Source organism: Malurus melanocephalus, unplaced genomic scaffold, assembly GCF_030028575.1.
Source record: "Malurus melanocephalus ecotype Western Australia unplaced genomic scaffold, MMel_1.1 scaffold_3, whole genome shotgun sequence".
Lineage (NCBI taxonomy): Eukaryota > Metazoa > Chordata > Aves > Passeriformes > Maluridae > Malurus > Malurus melanocephalus.
The window spans coordinates 1,293,886-1,300,786 of record NW_026623235.1 but is presented as its reverse complement, the minus strand read 5'-3'; the positions used below and the strand labels follow the sequence as shown (position 1 = coordinate 1,300,786).

Genomic DNA, 6,901 nt, shown 5'->3' with positions numbered 1-6,901 from the left:
CAGTAGGAAAAGTTAAAAATAGCTTTAAAAAATTGTTATCAGCAGTGCTTCTGTTGGTAGAAGACCATGAAAACACTGTAGATAATTTATTCTTTCTTTTTCACGAAAAAATGTGTAGAAGGTTGGATGGGAGATGATAGCAAATACCAGGCTAACCTGGTTCTCAAACAACATTAGAGAKGCAGGGAGACTGCAGGGTCCATGTGGGTAAAGGCATTATGTGGGTTTTGAGACAGCTTGAATTTTGAAGGTGTGGCGTGTCAGGATTGGTTCAGACTGCTGCAAGTTTGAAATATCAGCAATACTAGAAAGCTTTTATTTAAAGTGATAGGAGTTTGAAAGAATAGGATTTTGGAAGGTGGTAGTAATAACATTTTTTACATGCTGTGTGTTATGAAGAGCTTGAAATTTGGAAGGTGTGAAGCTTCTGACCTGATTGTATGCTCTGGGGGGAAAAAATTAAAAAAGGAGGAAAAACAATGGAAACAAGGTTTTAAATTTTCTTTAATTCTTCAGGGCTGAGATTCAGACTATTTAATGATACTGGATTTGGAYACATTAGAACATTAAATTTAGAAATCACTGACAACACCAAGAAATCCCAGGACATTTATTATATTGTTTCCARCATCAGTGGAGTCTGTTGCAACCTTGTCAGACTTTTAATGCCATGTTTCAMGGTATCTTTTCTGCATGAAGATCAAGCTGTCTTTTTAGGACGTKTCAGTCACCTATTAAATTGCCAGGGCTTATGAACTATCAGGAACTTTTTGACTCTGGCAGTAACTTACTATTATTGAGGCAGCAATGATCAATTTAGGATATTTAATTATCTAATTTATGGATTAAATATACTTTTGTACCTTACTGTTAGAAAGAATGCTGGTTTAATGGCTTCTCTGGCTCTGTGGGAGCATTTACACAGTATTGTGCAGCTTGTAAAGAGATGGTTTGGGATCCTCTCTTGTCTCCACTGCTCAGAATGTGTGAATCTGTTTATATGAATGCTCTTGAGACAAATCTAAAAAGTCATTGAGGGAAGGGAACTTAATATTTTTGCATGGCTTGGCTGCCAAAACTCTAAATGAGATTCTTCGTTACTTCCTTCAAGTCATGTAGCAGGGATGGGGAAAGGTAAGCAACACTCCAGAGTAAATATTTTGGCCTGTGCAATGGCACTTGTTTCTTGGAGGATTGGTGRTCTCATATTCAAAGAAAGAGAATTAAAATTAGAGATATTAGAGATATTAAGTCTCACTTATGGGTTCTTTGGTTATTTCTGTGTTAGCACATCACATAGAACTAAGAGGAGCTGATAGATTGAAACAGCTGGTACCGAACTACTGCTGGCAATGCTGTTYAAGATATTCTTAGTTCAGAGTTGTTCTACCATAGTTCAGTAGTGTATCTTCCAATTTAGCTTAATCCAAATGAAAACGAGTCATCTGCTCCAGAACCATGCCCCTTTGCAAACCAAGACACAATTTGGGTTTTATTTTACAAATACACTTGGCTCAGAAGTGTGTAATAACTACATTGAAACACTTTTTGTCACACTGAAAATGCAGAGAGACATACAAACTCTGTGTGTCTAATATGTTCATTAATCTTTCACCTACTTAAYACTTTGAACATGTGGAATGTTCATCTCCATCCTAGAATTCTTGTTCAAGAATTGTCTCTTTATTTCTCTAGCCTGAATGGTTTGACTGATTGCACAGTGATTACTCTACGTTAGCAGTGCTGAGAGAAAAAAATAAAATAGGTTTTGCATTTCTCTAACTTCATTAGAGAAAAAAAGCTCTCAAAATATAACACACAGGTTTATGCTACAGAGTCATTCTTGCACCTGTTACACTGCTTACATTAGGTAAGAGACACATTTGAGGTTTGTTTATTTCCCATTAAAATGTAGCTTAAAAGGAATTTAATGGATTACATTTACAAATCACAGCCCTMTAGTTATTCAAGACAATATTTCCTAAACTCTGAGTTTCCAATTACTATAATAGAATAAAACATGATGTATTCTTTTCTTACATTTTGATTGTAATATGTCTCCAAGAGCTTTAGCGCTTATACACGAACTTCATGGCAATTGTGATAGTCTTCTCCACTTATTTTGCAGAAAGCTTTTAAGATTGTATTGCAGGTAAGATAGCAAAGACATCAGGGACTTTATCATTCCCAAAATTTTTGCTTATTTCACAAATTTTCATGGGGAATAATGAAGGCAGCAATTGAGATGCCTGACTATAATAGGGAAGAAAAACCCCACTTCYTGTACTGGAATATGCAGTTCATAAACAGTATTGACACTTCAAAAGGAGAAAAAAAATAGGCTGAAGGTAGATAATGAAAAGAAATATTAAAAAATAAGCAGATTAAGGAGGCAAAGAGAGCTGAGAATGCAGAACACACAGATATCCTCTCTGAAATAAAAAAACAACAAACATACACAGCTTTTAACAGTAGTAATGGTGGGCTAGAGTCAGGCATATGAAAAAACAATCCCTTATAACTAGAGCAGACATGACAGAAAGCTGTGATTAAGCAATTCAGGTTTRATATATGGGTAATATATGTTAACTCTCCAGTGATGCATTAATTCTATAATTACACACAATACTCAGATATGCCTTCTTCGGTCTCTTTCATATATAACTTTTTTTTTTTCCCCTCAAAAAAAGATGTTTATGTATTCGAGACAATTTTTTGATTAAAAAAAAAAAACACTTCCTTCTTCAGGTAAACATATGACAACAAGCAAGTCAAAATAGAATTTAAAGGCAGATTTATTGTTAAAATAGAGATTATATATTTCATATAAATTACTAATAGAGCATTTCCATCTCAATGGAAAAAAAAATCGTGCTTCTTTCTGTTTCACATGAGAATGTGAAGTGCCTAGCTTAAGTAAAAATTTCTCCCTTGTGATATTGATTGTAGAGGGAATCTGGGAAACAAGCTTATTAATAAGACACCTGACTTTTGCATGGCCAGGATTAAGCTAAATTAATTCCACTCCTAATTAAGCAAGTTGAATTTAGACATGTGCTTACAAAGAAAGATATGTGGGTTTCAGAACTGTAGGAGCATTTGCACAGTACCATTAAAAAATAATTTATTTATGCTTTAATCTCCCTATAGTTGTGGAACTCTGGATATCTTTTCCTGGTTTATTCTCTTTGAAATGTGTTAGACTGGGGAAAAAAAAAAAAAAAAAAGATCGAGGTAATTTTTAGGAATTCTATAATGCTCACTTATTTCCACCACAAACTATGGTAACATGTAAGAAAAACAAATAAAACAAACATGCATATATTTATATAAACTTCTTCCACCATTTGTATGTGTAAGCCTCTATCACCATTTAAAATTGCAATCAAAGTAAAATAACGGCTGAAATTTGGTATCTAAATCAASAGTTCCAGTTGCTGAGATGCTCTGTAGAGGTATGTGTATATACTGAAATTGAGGTGAAAGAGACAAAACATTGGAATTCTTGCTTTCAACAACAGCAACAAAAAAAAAAATCAGATTTTTTAAAATAGATATAAATTAAAAACTTAGAGCAAAAGATGTTTCAAAACCTTGCACATATATTTGACTTGTCCATTATGCATTTATTGAAGGCTATTTCCTGTTTTTACCCTCCCACTTCTCCAGAGGCTGTGGGACAAATGATACTGAATTCTCTTAGTAACTTCATAGCTCTACAGTGTGCTTTCTCTTAGAACTCATCCCTGCTTTATTATCCTGATGATGATACTAAAGATAATGTCATGCAACCACATGAATAAATAAATCACACATCATGTAGTAGCAATATTATGCAGGTTTTTTTCTCTCTTCCTCAAGTAGCACTTTACAGAGAATATAGAAGCAAAATTTCCACAGTTTTTAGGGAAATATGACCAAAAAGATTATTTATTTATGATAAAGTAAAACAAAGTACATTCAGTGCTTTTAATGGCATGCTGCATTCTTTCCCTTTCTTACATCCTGTTCATTCAAAATAAATTAATGTATTTTTTTATCAGCCTGTTGAGAGGCTCACCTGGTTTGGTAGATAATTAGACTTTGAGAAATCTACTTTAAAGCGTAAAACCCACATGATGCAATTGTGAGAACAAAGAATCTCTCTTTTGCACTCTAGTGTTATAATGCAAAAATGAGTTTTAAAGCAGCAGTTTTATTTTTAAAATTAGTTCTGTGTGTATTTAATGTGAATTTACAAAGTTTAAAAATATTCAGTAAATATTTTAAGCTGGAAAGGACCTCTGGAGACCTCTAGTCCAATTGCCTGGTCACAAAATAGTCAGATAACAACCCATCTGTAAAAATTAAGAAAAAAAATAAAAAATAAATTTTATAAATATATATATATATATATATAAAGTATAAAGTATATAAATATATATAAAGTTGTTTGAGCACACTTGTAGTAAACCAGTGTTTTCTTTTATGCAGCTGGAGTTTTGTTTGTTGCAACTTCCGAAAGCTTTGTTTGTGCTTTTGCTGCACCYACTTCCCTAGAAGAGTTTTTGTCTTTATTAAAGCTGCCTCTTGGTGAATGGTTTCTTGGGATTCATTTGTCCCGGATGCAGGATTCTGCATTTCCTTTTTTGAGCCKCATGAAGTTTCTCTCAGGCTTTTTCTCCAGCGTACTGAGAGCTCCCTAAATAGCATCCTTGCACTAGAGCACAGCAACTAATCATCCAGTGTCTGTAAACTTGCCAAAGCTAACTCTGCCTTGTTGTCCCCATCTTTAATGAATACTGAAGTCAAGATCCACCCCTGAGGGACACTGGCTGCTAATCAGCTCCTGCCTAGGTTTTGGATCATGGACGCTCTTTGAAACTGGCACACCATCCTGTTTCCCTTCCATTTCATACTCCACTTACCAATCCATGTTTCACCAATTTGGCTGCAGAGCCAAAAGACCAGGAGGTGGTTGAGTAAGCATGCAGACACGCAAGATGACGACTATACAGGGCAAATAAGGGTGAGGTTATAAGTTTGGCACACAGATCTCATATTATAAAGTCAATTTGCATAAATATTACTAAGTGATTAAAAAAACAGATTGTATCAGAAATTCCTGTGTGGCCTTTAATGTCTTTTCAGCCATAGACAATTTTTTGCAGAATGATGCAATCTAGTAAGAGCAATATGATGTTGAGACAATAACAAGTTTTATACCATCTTTCTCTCTTTGACCCTTAAAAGTTGATTACAAATTCTGGGTAAGAATCAGCCCCTATTCTTCTGGAATAGCATTTTTAGATAAAGCAGAGAAGTGTTTTTTCTTGTTTAGGGCAAAAATCTAGGTGGTTGATATTTAAGTGTGCAGAACAGTTTCTCTCCAATATGAACTGCTCTGACTGGCGGTCAAATCAAAACATGCAGTGCATCCTGTGTTCTCAGCAGGGAGAAATGCACATTAATAGATAACTGGGTTTACTATTTGCTTCAGTATAAATTTACCTTAAGGATTTTTTCTTTTGCTCCTGATCTGCATTAACCTTATGAACTTTTTCACATCTGATGAAATATTCCAGTGTAATCTAGCTCCAGTATCTTATTCTCTTGTATGCAACATTTTCAAGAACTGCTAGTACAGTGCAATGAATTTATTAATTTCATATTTTAGTAATATTTTTTTCCAAATTTAAGCCCAGCAGCATATTTAAAGTTGTAAACAAAAAATCATGGTAGTGTCTAAGCAGAATCTTTTTTCAAATTGCATGACAATGCATATATATATATATATATATGTATATATATATATGTATATATAAACCATTATATTTCACTTATTATACAACMGTTAACATTTTAAAGAAATATTTATTTGATCTTTTAGGTCTAAGGAGAAAAAWTTTCCATTACTTCTGTTCATACTTGATTTTTTTATGGACTTTTTTAGGGGATTTTTTCCCCTATAATTAGTAATTTTTATGTGCAAAAAAACCCCATAAAAATCCCAATAACCTTTTAGAGCCAATTCTTTTATTTTTTTATTAATATGTCTTGGGAAAAAGAGGTACTTGAAAGTTTTTGTTTTTAGAGAAATAACCTGTTTAGACAAAGATTTGTTCTTCAAAAACATTGTAAATATAAGACCCGCACACATTTTGGATGAATAGATTGCTGTCTGCTGGTATTACCTCCCCAGAAAGAGGGCATCTGAATTAAATCCCAGTACTGCCACTTTGTGTTTATGTTACACAGATTGCTGCGCTCAGTGGGACCAGTTCCACAGGCAAGTCTGACATTTGGTATTTATTTGTAATACATATAACATGTTTCACTTCTATAATGTCAGTAGGAAATAATGTTTACTTAAATAAACATTGATGTACTTGCTTTTTGCTTTAGTTACAGATTTTTGTGCATAATATATTTAATATGTTKGTCAATATGAGGAAAATACCTAATTTTTTTACTCTTCTCTTGTAGTCATTGTGATTATGTGCTGTCATCCATACTTATGCGTTATATATAGCTGTACATTCAGACTAAACCCATGTGTAATTTTTGTAGTGATTTCTTTATTACTATAGAAGTCTAATGTTGTCAGTTGGTCATGTGCAAGGGTTTAGATATGAGTGATCAATGAAATTCACTTCCAAGGTCACTGTAGTACGCTATACCATACATATATTTATGAACTATAGAATTGTGGAAAATTGAAGATGTTTGCAAACTTACCTTATTGAAAAACCTGAATCTMTTTTATCCTTTATTCATGTTAAAAATTGCTCTAAGTTAAAAGTGCTAAATGTCCAGCCTTATAGGACATCTACTTTCCTTTTTATATGTTGCAGTTCTCCACAGGATTTTTCATAACTAAAGKATATAACAAAATTTAATAGTATAAAAGCAGGAGATTGTC

General features: G+C 33.4%; 1 protein-coding gene across 3 annotated transcripts in view; it reads left to right on the top strand.

The window, feature by feature from the left end:
- Positions 1-6,901, top strand: part of CSMD3 (CUB and Sushi multiple domains 3) — a 575,335-nt gene that overhangs the window by 395,527 nt on the left and 172,907 nt on the right. The gene's annotated exons all lie outside the window — the stretch shown is intronic.